The sequence below is a fragment of the Bos indicus genome, chromosome 3 (genome assembly GCF_029378745.1).
Source record: "Bos indicus isolate NIAB-ARS_2022 breed Sahiwal x Tharparkar chromosome 3, NIAB-ARS_B.indTharparkar_mat_pri_1.0, whole genome shotgun sequence".
Taxonomy (NCBI): Eukaryota; Metazoa; Chordata; class Mammalia; order Artiodactyla; family Bovidae; genus Bos; species Bos indicus.
In genome coordinates this window covers 12390833-12403592 of record NC_091762.1, presented here as the reverse complement: position 1 = coordinate 12403592, position 12760 = coordinate 12390833, and the positions used below count along the sequence as shown (strand labels likewise).

General features: G+C 47.0%; 1 long non-coding RNA gene across 1 annotated transcript; it reads right to left on the bottom strand.

Annotated features, from left to right (window-relative positions):
- Window positions 1-614: 614 nt before the first annotated feature.
- On the bottom strand, window positions 615-12259 carry LOC139181165 (uncharacterized). Its single transcript, XR_011565247.1, has 4 exons — window positions 11547-12259; window positions 9855-9961; window positions 7612-7709; window positions 615-1898 (listed from the first exon to the last, which is right to left on the bottom strand). It is a non-coding gene; the product is annotated as an uncharacterized lncRNA (long non-coding RNA).
- Between the last annotated feature and the right edge of the window lie 501 nt (window positions 12260-12760).

Here is a 12760-nt window from a genome sequence, read left to right as displayed (position 1 = left end):
AATTAGGAGAGAGAGCTGGGTGGGATCATGGGGCAAGAGAGATACAGAGTAGTAAAGAATGCTTCAGTTACGCAAGATAAGTTCTAGATATCTAGAACATAATACCTAGAGTTAGCAATATTGTATTGTGCACTTGAATTTTTTTTTTTAAGACAGCAGATCTCATGTTAAGTGCTCTCCTACAACAAAAACAAAAGAGAAAACTACTGCCCTGGCGGCTGGAGTGACTGCTGGCTCTGGCCAGCAGATGGCAACATTGCACCACAGAATCTGATGCGAGCCTTCTACGTGGACACCAAAGGGTCCGGAACTGGAAGACAGGAGGAACAACAGGAAGCATGGGATGGGTTTGGAGCAGGGAGCAGAGAGGAATACGCTGTGACTGGAGGGTCCGTAGGGAGACTGCTAGACACAGAGCCTCAGCTCTGGAGTTTCACTCCTGGGATGGATTCAGCAGGATCCAGTACATCCACTGGACCCGATCCTAATTTCAAGACTTCACTGTCACCTAGGCTTTGGGTGATTTTCAGCAAGTCATTTCACTTCTCTCAGCCTGTAAAAGGAAGCTGCTGCAGTTCCCTCAGGCTGGCCATAACAACAGAACACGGACTGGGTGTCTTAAACAGCAGACATTTATTTTCTCACAGTCCTGAAGGCGGGAAATCGAAGACTGAGATGCCTCAGAGCTGGTTTCTCACGAGACCTCCTTTCCTGGCTTTTTGCTTTGTCCTCACGTGTCCTCTGGGATGGGGGCAGGTGTGGGGAGTCGCTGGTGAAGGAGAGAGGAAAACTCTCTTATGTCTCTTGTCTTACCAGATTAGGACCCCATCCTTAAGACTTCATTTAATCTTACTTTCCTGCTTATAGGCCCTATCTCCAAATACAGTCACAATGGGAGTTAGGGTTCTAACATATAGATCTGGGGAGAACACAATTCGGTCCCTAACAGAAGCTATTAATAACAACAATACCTATTGGACATGAGTGTTATGGGAATCCATAAAAATAAATAGAAGACAAACTATATGATTCTGTCCACTCTAGTCAGTGACTGGTTTCCCTGGTAGCTCAGACGGTAAAGTGTCTGCCTACAATGCGGGAGTGACTAGAGACCAATTTATAATTCCCTAAGCCCAGAGAGGTTTCAGGAAGGAAGGAGAACTCTGTGTTCAGGAATGATGGTATCCTTTTAACTCATCTCAGGCAGGCCCAGGTTTCCCTCCCTGAAAGATGAGCTGTTTAATATTATACACTTCATTCTTGAGCTTCATAGCAAGACTGCCTAAGACAAGACTTTAGGAAGGACTTCCTGGTACCCAAGAGGTATTAAGCAGAGTAAATTCTTTCCTTTCTCTTCCCACTGGAGATCGATGACTAGGGGAAAGTGTCTCGCTGAAGTCTTTGTCATCTATCTGGGCAAGATAGTATTGATGTAAAGGGAGCAGACCTCATTCAGGCGGCCTCAACCTGGGAAGACAGCTAACCCCCTCAAGGTCAGGACCATGGGAAACCTATTTGGAACCTGTGGGGTATTGCTGGAAGGTGATAGGTGGGATAGTTGTGACTTGGGAAGGATCTTCAATAAAAGTGTATAGCATGGGGAGTTCTGCAGCGTCCCAGTGGTTAAGACTCCACATTTCCACTGCAGGGGGGCCTGGGTCCCATCCCTGGGAGGGGAACTAAGATCCTGCATGCCAGGCGGGATAGCCAAAAAAACCAAACCAAAAAAGTGTACAGCATGACACTTGCACTTGGATCTTTCTCCACTTGCTTCCTTTCCAGTGACTCCATCCAAACACACTTCTCCAGCCCAACAGGCACTTCGATCTCCACTTACGGCGCCAGCTGGAAACGAAGAATCTTAAAGATTGGCTGCGTGCTTCCACTGTTGTCAGGGACTGTGGGAGGTGTGAGAGAGAGAAGGGGAGCAGAGCGGGAATGCTAGGAAATCAACATCACAGTATTTGTATTATCATCCTCGTTATTATCATCATCAACAACAGCCCACATTGTTTAACTCCCCCGGGGTAGGGAGGAAGCGGCAGGGTCTGGGCCAGCTAGAGAGGGGGCCCTGTCCAGTTAATGCTGAGTAGTCCTGGGCCTGTGGGGACACCCAGCATAGCCAGGGAAATAGGCCAATCAGTGTCACATGCAAGGTACTCAATGTATGCCTGGCACTTTGTAGGTTTTTGAAAACTTCACGGAGGTGGTAAGCATGGCTCAGGTAGTCTGGGAAGGTTTCACTCAGGAGGTGGCTTTGAGCTGAAAACTGAACGAGAAATAGCCATTAGACAAGAGAATAGAAGGACAATGCAGGCAGGAGGGACGCTGTGAGCAGATGCATAGGGGAAGCACAAAACTTGCCTTGTCCAGGAGCCCCAGCAGCTAGTGCTGAGACAAGAGGAGAAATGAGTGATTTCTTTGGGAACAGTTCTTGGAGGGTCTTGAATGTCAAGTGGGCATTTACATTTCCCTCCTGAGGCCCTGGAGAGCTCCGCTCTCTGCCTGGAGCTAAGACCTAACATTTTTAGACCAGTCTCTACACATGTATTTCCTCCCTCTCTGTCTCCCCAAAGATTAGACCAGGGACTCACATCCTTTTGCATGTAACATCAGTGTGACTTAGAGCAAATTTCAAGCCCTCTATGTCCCAGCGTCTGTGCCAGGAAATCAAAAACGCGGCCCTGCAAATTCAGTCTAATGATGGGGACAACAATGAACATATGATGTGACCGAACCCATGCTAGAGGGATAGTTATCTCAGCTAGAGAAACTGCAGGCCTTCCTCTTGGATCCAGAAGGTCCAGCATGAATGTGGGGGGAGGACCCTCAGCTGCCCTTCGCTTCCCCAGCTTTCCCATCCCAGCTTCCCCATCTGTGTACTCGCGTGAGATCATAAGTCACAGTACCATAAACCACTCCAGAGTGTGTAATAAGTGAATTATTTACCAATGACCCTGGCTAAATGTTCAGAGGGATAAATGATTAAGCCGCAGATCTGTCAAAAAGTTCTCATAAATAAGTAATTCTGTGCCGCTTTAATGGGCTTTGTAAATTACTCATTCATGCCATTTCGGGATCACTCTGTGGGGTAAATTCCTCACACGTACTGATTTACTGCTTCAGTCTGGATAGGATGGGACAAATTCTGCTAGCCAGCTGGGTAGATCCCCAGGTGCCAGGCCACCTGGCAGAGTCCCCAGAGATGAGGACATCTTCCGGTGTTACCTCACAGGAATGTGGGGTCAGAGATAGGCTAGACTTCTTGGCTACCTGGAGTTTCAGGATAACTGCAGTGCCCAGGGTTCTTTTCCTACAAACATTCGCCCAGCGAGAATGTCCTTAACACCCACCATGTCCCAGGCTCTGTGCCAGGAAACCAAAAATGTAGAAGTGTGCCCTGCAAGCTCAATCTAATAGTGGAGACAAGACTGGACACACGATGTGATCAAAGTCACGCTAGAGGGCTACTTGATTTCATTGGAGAGATAGCTGTCTCAGCTGGAGAAACTGGGGACGACTCCTGAGCGTGGGGTCTAAGAGTGTTCACTGTTTACAGAGGCCTGGCTCCAACTCAGTCAAGATGGGCTGCACAGTGTTGCTGTGATAACAAACAGCCCTGCAGTCTCAGTGTCAATCCGAAGACTTACTGAGGCTCAGCTGAGGGCTCTACTCCACCGCCCCACCCCACCCTCCTGCCAGGACTCAGGCTGGTGGGACAGCACCCCCGGGGACACTGCCACCCCAGGGACGCTGTGGCCGAGGAAGAAGAGAATGGAGCACAGCACACCCTGGCCCCTAGAGCTGCTGACCAGGAGGGTCACTTCTCCTCCCATTTCACTGGCCAGAGAAGTCATGTAGTCATGCTCGAGTGTGACAGAGACAATCTGGAGAAAAAGAAAGAGACGGGGACAGATTGAGAGACAGAAATGTTTGTGAACAGCCCTAAGGCTTACCCTAAGTGCAAATTCTGACTCTATGAACTTAATTAGCTGTGCAGCCATGGGCAAGTTCCTGAACTTTTTTATCTTTTAATTTCTTCAACTGTAAAAATGGGGATATTAATAATAACTACTGGGGACACCACAGCTGGTTCAGTGGTGAAGACTCCACACTTTCACTGCAGGGGGCCCAGGTTCAACCCCTGGTCAGGGAATTAGATCCCACATGCTGCACAGTGTAACCAAAAATAGTGATAACTACTAGTTTTTGGAGGATTGAGTGAGATCATCCACGTTATACACTTAGCACTGTGCCTGCCACATGGTGAGCGCTCAGAAGCTTGGTTGGCTAATGTTATTGTAGCTTCCATTATCAGTAGAAGTAGTAGTAATATCCTGCTGTTCACTCGCTAAATTGTGTGCGACTTTGCGACCCCATGGACTGCAGCACGCCGGGCTTCCCTGTCCTTCATCATCTCCCAGAGTTTGTTCACATTCATGTCTATCGAGTCAGTGATGCCATCCAACCATCTCATTCTCTGCCACCCGCTTCTCCTCCTGTCCTCAACCTTTCCCAGCATCAGGATCTTTTCCAGTGAGTCAGCTCTTTGCATCAGGTGGCCAAAGTATTGGCGCGTCAGCTTCAGCATCAGTAACATCCTTGTAGAAGCTGAATACTGAAGAGTGAATGGGTTCCCAGTGGCCTGGGAAGAAGGGGAGGAGCGTCAGGTGTGGTGCGGGCTTCCTCTGCCTTCCCAGAGGCTGGAGAAGCATCTGCTCCTGTGGCTTTCACAGCAGCCCAAGTGGCTGCCAAGCGAACAGGAAGAAAAGATCCTGTAAATCAGCTTGTTTTCTCTGAATGTTTCAGGCTGACTGGTAGAGACCCGAAACCATTGCTGGAAGGAGGGCCATTGACTACCAAGGCTCCGCACCTTCTTCAACTTTCATGGGGATCATGAGGCTAACGAGCCGCCTTTGTTTAGCTTATCAAGGCAATCACTCTGGGCCCACAGGTCATAGCCCTGTCCACCCTGCCTGAATAAGTCCAGGGCCGCCTCGAGTTTTACCTCCACTCTAAAACTGAAGACATGATTTCCCATCTTTCATAATCCAACCAGCTCACACTTACTCACAGCCTGGCAGGCTGCAGAGGAGCATCAGTCAATTCTTTACTCAGTTCATCCCACACTAAGTCCCTACCCTGAGTGAGGGGCTGTGCTGGGAGAGGTGGGACCTCAGACATCTCTACCAGTACCTTCTGGGCCTCCTGGAAACATGCCAGCTACTGGGGGAGATGAGACATGGATGCTGGGAAATGATGACAAAATGTGCTACAGGCGTCGAGGGTCAGTGGAAGAAGAACAGTCCTCTGAAACAGGTAAAGGAAAAGCTGTACCTCGGAGGTTCTCCTTACCCACCTTCCAGCCCTGAAGACATGGCCTTGGCCTTGGACTTGGCAGGCACTTTAGGGCCATCAGGGTCTGATCATTGAGCAGAAGGGAAGCAGAGAGCTACAGAGGTGGGAAGAGTGGGACAGGAGAGTGTGAGAAAGATGCTGTGTTTCCAGAAGCAAAAGAGACTAGGCCTGGTGGGACAGGGCCATAAGGATGAGGACACTGACGAGCTTTTGCTCCTCACACGTAATACATCTCATAGCAAAATCAAAACAAATTTTTGCTGTGTATCTACTATGTTTCATGAACCAGGGTTAGATACTTTCATTCTATGATTTATTTACTCCTCAAAGCAGCCCTTTGCTTGCATTTTGTAAAGTTTGCTTCCCAGATGAACAAAATGAGGCTCAAGGAAAGAACTGGCTCACACACGGATGAGCGTGGAGCCAGGATACACCATCTGGTCGTGGGAATCCTGCCTCCAGGGTTTTGCTATTCCCCTTACAACCGTCTTCCGGAGCCCCAGTGAACCTCTTAAAACACTCATCAGATTGTGTTGTTCCTCAGCCTAAAAGCCTTCAATGGCAGCCATCCCCAGAATAAAGTCAAAACCTTTAGTATGACATGCAAGTCCCTCCACGTCTGGCTAGGGATGTCTTCAGTCTTCTATCGCTTCAATCTCAGTTATCGTTGTCTGCACCCGTATTGGAAGAGCTAGTATTTATGGAGCATCTGCTACAAACCAAGTGCTTCTTCCATGGCTCAGTGGTAAAGAATCTGCCTGCAGTGCAGGAGACACAGGGGATGCAGGTTTGACCCCTAGGTCGGGAAATCCCATGGACAGAGGAGCCTGGGACTGCAAAGAGTCAGACAAGACTGAGCACACACACAGATTCACATGATGTACCAGACACTTAACAAACATTTCACATATACTGTTGTTTCATCCTCCTGACAACCCCCTGAGGCAAATACCACTGCAGCCGCACTTTATGGGTAAGGAAACAGATTCATAGAATGGCTTAGTAATTTGCCCAAGGTCACATATCTTGCAGAGTCTGGGAGTCACACCCAGGCAGTTCACTTCTAGGACAGAAATGCGGATCTCTTTGTGATCCCCACAGCCAATTCAGGTTTCCATGGTTTGACTTATATTCTTTCTTCCTTTTTTTATCTAAAATATCATTTTCTTCTTTCTTCCCTAGATAAAGATCACTTATCATGCAGGTCCGGATGTAGGACTTCTTTTTAAAGTAATTTTCCCCTCTACATTAGGTTAGAGCTTTTAGATTTTTCTAGAGAGTATTGCTATGGAACCAGCTGAGCATCTGTACCTGCTGACTTCTGCTGATATGTCTATCTCCCCTTTTAGAATTAAAGCAACTTGAGGACAGACTCTACTATATCCACCTTTATTTCCCCAGTCTGAAGGAAAAAGCTTGACCCTACTTCCCCCTCCAGATACCACTGAATTCTTCCTTTTCTTTGCAGTGAAACTTCTCAAAGAGTTGTCTGGACTCACTTTTTCTTATAGGTCTCTCCTCACCTTCTTTCTGGAACCTACTTCAGCCAGGCCTCAGCCCTCCTGACTCCACCAAAAAAGACTGAAATCAAGGTCACCCAGGACTTACTTATTTTCACTGTTAGCTTGATCTACCAGCAGCCTTTGACACAGCTGACCACTCATTCCCGCTAGAAATTCCATCTTCCCTTGCTTCCAGCACACCTCCCTGCCTTGTGTTTCTCTCCACTCTCCTTCCAAGTCTCCTCTGCTCGTTCCCTTTTCTCTCCTTGACCTCTAAACATTGGACTGTCCTCCGGTTCTATCTTTGGATCTCTTCTCTTATCTACACTCACTCACAACTTAGGTGATCTCATCCGGTTTCATGACTTTAAATACCATCTATATGCTAATGACTCCCAAATTTATATCTTCTGCTCAGAATATTCTCTCCTGAATTCTAGATTCCATTAGCCAACTATTTACTGGCTAGCTCTACTTGGGTGTCTGAAACACACCTCAAACTTAGCCTGTTTAAAACCAAGCTCCTGATCGTCCCTCGTGCCCTTCCCCCTCCCCTGTGGAGACCTGCCCCTTCTGCCTTCTCCCCTGTCTCAGGAAATGACAGTGCCTCCTCCTTGCAGCCACCAGATCCTGAGAGTCATCCTTGACGCTGCTGCTTCTCCCAAACCTCACTTGTAATCTGTCAATGAATCACGTCCATTCTACCGTCAAAGGAAATCTAGACTACTCTCACCCACTCACCAGCTCTCACCTTGGTCCAAGTCACTCTTCCGTGATTGTTGAGCCACACCCCGCCTGCCACCCGGCCTGCCTGCTTCTGCCTGTTTCCTCGTAGCTGCCAAAATGCTCCTGTGAAAATATGTCAGGCAGAATCGTCATCATTCCTCTGCTCACTACCTTCCACTGGCAGCACAACACATCATATCAATGTGAAATATCAATATCATATCAATATTAACACTTGGGAGTCTTTGCAATGATCACTGAGGGCTTTCTGACCTTTTCCTTTCTGTTCTTTGATGGGTCTCCTCACCCTCTGGGCTCAAGTGATACTCTTCTCTCTACACTTTCTCAGACACATTAGACATGTGCCCACCTTATGGCCTTAGCACTTGCTATGCCCTCCCTAGAATGTTCTCCCCAGATTTCTGCACATCTAACTCCCTTACTTCCTATAGTTCTTCATTGTGTGTCATCTTTTCCATGCATCTTTGCCAGGGCAACCTCCCCTAACATTTTCTATTCCCTCTTTTTACTTTATCTCCTTGCGTGCATGTTAAGTCACTTCAGTCATGTCTGACTCTTTGCAACCCTATGGGCTGTAGACTGCCAATCTCCTCTGTCCATGGGATTCTCCAGGCAAGAATACTGGAGTGGGTTGCCATGCCCTCCTCCAGGGGATCATCCAGACCCTGGAATTGAATCCGCATCTCCTGCACAGGCAGGAGGGTTCTTTACCACTAGCATCACCCGGGAAGCCCATTTATCTCCTTCAGTTCAGTTCAGTTCAGTCACTCAGTCATGTCCAACTCTTTGTGACCCCATGAATCGCAGCACACCAGGCCTCTCTGTCCATCACCATCTCCCGGAGTTCACTCAGACTCATGTCCATCGAGTCGGTGATGCCATCCAGCCATCTCATCCTCTGTCATCCCTTTCTCATCCTGCCCCCAATCCCTCCCAGCATCAGAGTCTTTTCCAATGAGTCAACTCTTCGCATGAGGTGGCCAAAGTACTGGAGTTTCAGCTTTAGCATAGTCCTTTCAAAGAAATCCCAGGGCTGATCTCCTTCAGAATGGACTGGTTGGATCTCCTTGCAGTCCAAGGGACTCTCAAGAGTCTTCTCCAACACCACAGTTCAAAAGCATCAGTTCTTAGTTACATTTAATTATTTGTCTGTAACTTATTTTGTTAAATATGATGTTTATTTGCTTATTTATTTTGGGCTGTGCCCAGTCTTAGTTGCAGCACTTGGGATCTTCTGGGCTTCTCTCTCATGGCATGTGGGTTCAATCCCAGGGTTTGGAACATCCCCTAGAGAAGGAAATGGCAACCCGCTCCACTATTCTCGCCTGAAAAATCCCATAGACAGAAGAGACTGGTGGGCTACAGTCCGTGGGGCTGCAAAGAATTGGACACAACCAAGCACACACACATGGCGCAACACAGCCTGTGGGATATTAGTTCACCAGCCTCGGATCAAACCACGTTCCCCGCATTCGAAGGCAGATTTTCAACCACTAGACTACCAGGGAAGTCCCTATCTATAACTTATTTGTAATATTGTCTATTTACCCCAAGATAAATGCAGAGGCTTTGTGGGGGGGCCGGGGTGGGGGGTTGATTGGCTAGTTAGCTGGTTTGCTTCCCTGATAGCTCAGTTGGTAAAGAATCCACCTGCAATGCAGGAGACCCCAGTTCGATTCCTGGGTTGGGAAGATCCACTGGAGAAGGGAAAGGGTGCCCACTCCAGTATTCTGGCCTAGAGAATTCCATGGGCTGTATAGTCCATGGGGTCACAAAGAGTTGGACACGACTGAGCAACTTTCACTTTCTTTCACTTTTGTTTTAATCGCTGTTGTTTCTCCAATGCTAGTACAATACTTAACACATTGTAGGTACTCAATAAATATTGGATGACTAAATGAACAAATCTTTGTAACTCTAGCACCTAGACAAACATTTGTGGGATCGCTATTATAGTGGTGCTTCTCCATTGGCAGCAAGCACTGCACATTTTCAAAGCATCAGCTGCCACTCCATTCACATGTAAATACAGAAACACAGCCTCAAGCCAAAGAGAAATTACTTTTGTGTTCCCCTGTATGTGTGGATTGTCTATGCCTCTGTCCCGTCTATCAGAGAGGAGAACAGACAGTTGACTGGAATGTAGTTCACTTACACAGAGAAGAAATGACTTGAAAACTAGCTACTTGATGAGTAAAGTTCTGGAAAATGCTCTCTTCAAAAGGAGAGAGGCAGTTTCTCACTCACCTGGGAGGAAATTTCTGGTTTATTGTGTTTCTCTCCAAAGTTATGGCTTTCCAATCCTGCCAGAATCCACCAAGGGAGCACTGCCTTTCAGAATGGGGCTTCCAATTCTGAAAAATTAATTTTAAATAGAGACACATTACACCTCCCCACAGAGCACTTAACGGAAAAGTGCTACTTAGACTCAACTTGGCTGCCAAGTCTGCTCAGGCTGGGGGACCATTGGTGGGTGGCTCTCGGTCCCACTAACCCATCCCCATAGACCCAGTCTGGCTCCCAGACCCTCCTCCCTCCCAGAATCACTACAGTCCTGATTTCTCTTTTAAGTGGTTGATATTCCTCATCACCCATTTAAATTCCACACAAATTTACTAATGTCTGTTTTTCACCTTGCACTGTACTAGATATTGGGAGAAGGTGTGAAGACAGAATGAATGTTCCATCATTTCATGAATTAAGGTTGGAGAAGCTATATCATAGGATCCTTCAAGAACCACCATATTCTTCATTAACTCACACTGATTGATTGCAGCCACAGAGCCAAGAACTGTGTACAAGTCAGCAGACACAATGTATATATTTATTAAACAGATTGGATACTAAGAAAAGGCTTTAAATGCAAAACAAGCCAAGAGGCAGTTTGCTGTAATGGCAATAACATGTCATTGGGATTCTAACAATCTGGGTTCATGGTCCATCACTGCTGTTTCTATGCTATGGATAAGTTTCCTTGTTTTCCTCATCTGCAAAATAGAAATAATAATAACTCTACTGCCTACTTCACAGGGCTATCATTTACAAGGATGGATGTGTCATTATTTAAATTGCTATTGCTTCTAGTACAACTGCTGTTGCTACCAGACACAGTCATTATTCTGGGAAGGGTTCCCTAGGAAGGCTTCCTGGGGGAGGTAGAACTTGGAACCTGGTCTGTTGCCATCTCAGCTTAACCATTCTTATCTACAAACTGACCTCTCCCCACTGCAGGCAGTAAGCTCTCTAACCACAAGTCTGCTGTTTAATATCCTTATTATGTACTTCCCTGGTGGTCCAGTGGTTAAGAATCCGCCTGCCAATGCTGGGGACGTGGTTTGATCCCTGGTTGGGGAAGACACCACTAAGCCAGTGAGCCACAACTTCTGAAGCCCATGTGCCCTAGAGCCCGTCCCCCACAACAAGAGAAGCCACTGCAGTGATATGCCTGTGTACTGAAACTAGAGAATAGTTCCCACTTGTTGCAACTAGGGAAAGCCTGTGGGCAACAACAAAGATCCAGAGCAGCCAAATATAAATATTTAATTTTTTAAATATCCTTATTACAACACAGATCACTCTCCTACTTCCAGCCTTTTAACTCCCCCTCACCGTCAAGAAAATCCAAACACCTCCAATGACTTCTGTGATGCTGGGAAATCCTCTCCAATCTCAGCTCCTGCCAAAGCTGTCCTTGTATCTGCATTCTGCCTTTCTCAAGATGCCCCTTGCTCACAGACCTAGGTCAGCCCATGCTCCTCTCTAGATGAAGCCCAGCCAAATCCTCTCTTCACCCATCTCACATCTAGCCAACTTTCAAGACATGGCTCAAGAGCCACCTCCTCCAGAAAGCCTTTCCTGACCCCCAAGTTGAGTTCTGCACTCCACTTCTGTTATCCCACTGTGCCCTAGGCTGACATCTGCTTGTAGCTCAGCACTTACCATGGTGATTTGTTATTGCTTGCTCTTCTGTTCCTTCAGTCTGCAAACTTCTTGAGGACCTGGAAGATGACTTGCACCTCTGAATCCCAGAGCACTCAGAAGTCTCTTGAAAAAAAAAAAAAATTTTACTAAGTGAAAATATTAGCAATGGAAAAGAGCAGAATCAGTGGAGAGACATGAAAAAGGTATTCCATCCAGGCAGTGCAGGCAGGAGAAATAAAGATGTGCAAGCTGGAATGGGGTGATGGGGTGAGGTAGAAGAGTAATAGGCAGGCAAATGGATCCGGAGCCTCTGCTCTAGGGGATGATTAGGAAATAGGACTGGGAGGCATGAGAGTGCTGGTCACCGACGCTGTGAATGCTGAACCCGATCCCATAGGATATAACGTGGGCCTGACAAGGCAGAACTATTCTTTTTTTTTTTTTTTGGTAAGGCAAACTGATGCACGCTATACTTTTTTAAAAATTTATTTATTTTTATAAATAAACACAAGTAAATAAATTTTATTTATTTATTATAGTTCTGCTGAGCCTTTGTTGCTGCACACAGGCTTTCTCTAGTTGCAGTGAGTGGGGGCTACTCTTCGTTGAGGTATGTGGGCTCCTCACTGCGGTGGGCTCTCTGGCTGCAGGGCACGGGCTTTAGGTGCTTGGGCTTCGGTAGTTGGGCTTAGTTGCTCCGAGGCATGTGGGATCTTCTTGGGATTGAACCAATGTCCCTTGCATTGCAAGGTGGATTCTTAAGCCACTGGTACTCACCAGGGAAGCCCCAAGGCAGCAGTATTCTGAGACATTTAAGGAGAGAAGGGATGGGACCTGGGTGCCTGGCCTGTGTGCAAGAAGGGTATCTGGAAAAAAGACTTGGTTGGTACCAGATTTGGCAGTGATGAGGGCAGGTCAGACACAAACTTGGTGAAGAGATTTTGTGGATATAATTAAGGTCCCAGATCAGTTGACTTTGAGTTAATTAAAAGGCAGATTATTCTGAGCCTACTTAATCAGAAAAAACCCTTAATAAAGGAACCGGGCCCTCACTGGAAAAAGAGATTCAAAGCAGCAGAAACAATCTCCTGCTGGCCTTAAAGAAGAGGACATTCATAGTGTGAGTGGCCTATAGAGAGAGCTGGCTTCTAGGAGCTGACTGCCTCAGTCCCACAACCACAAGGAATTGAGCAGAGAACCTCTTCACAGTCTCCATGACAAAGCCCTACAGA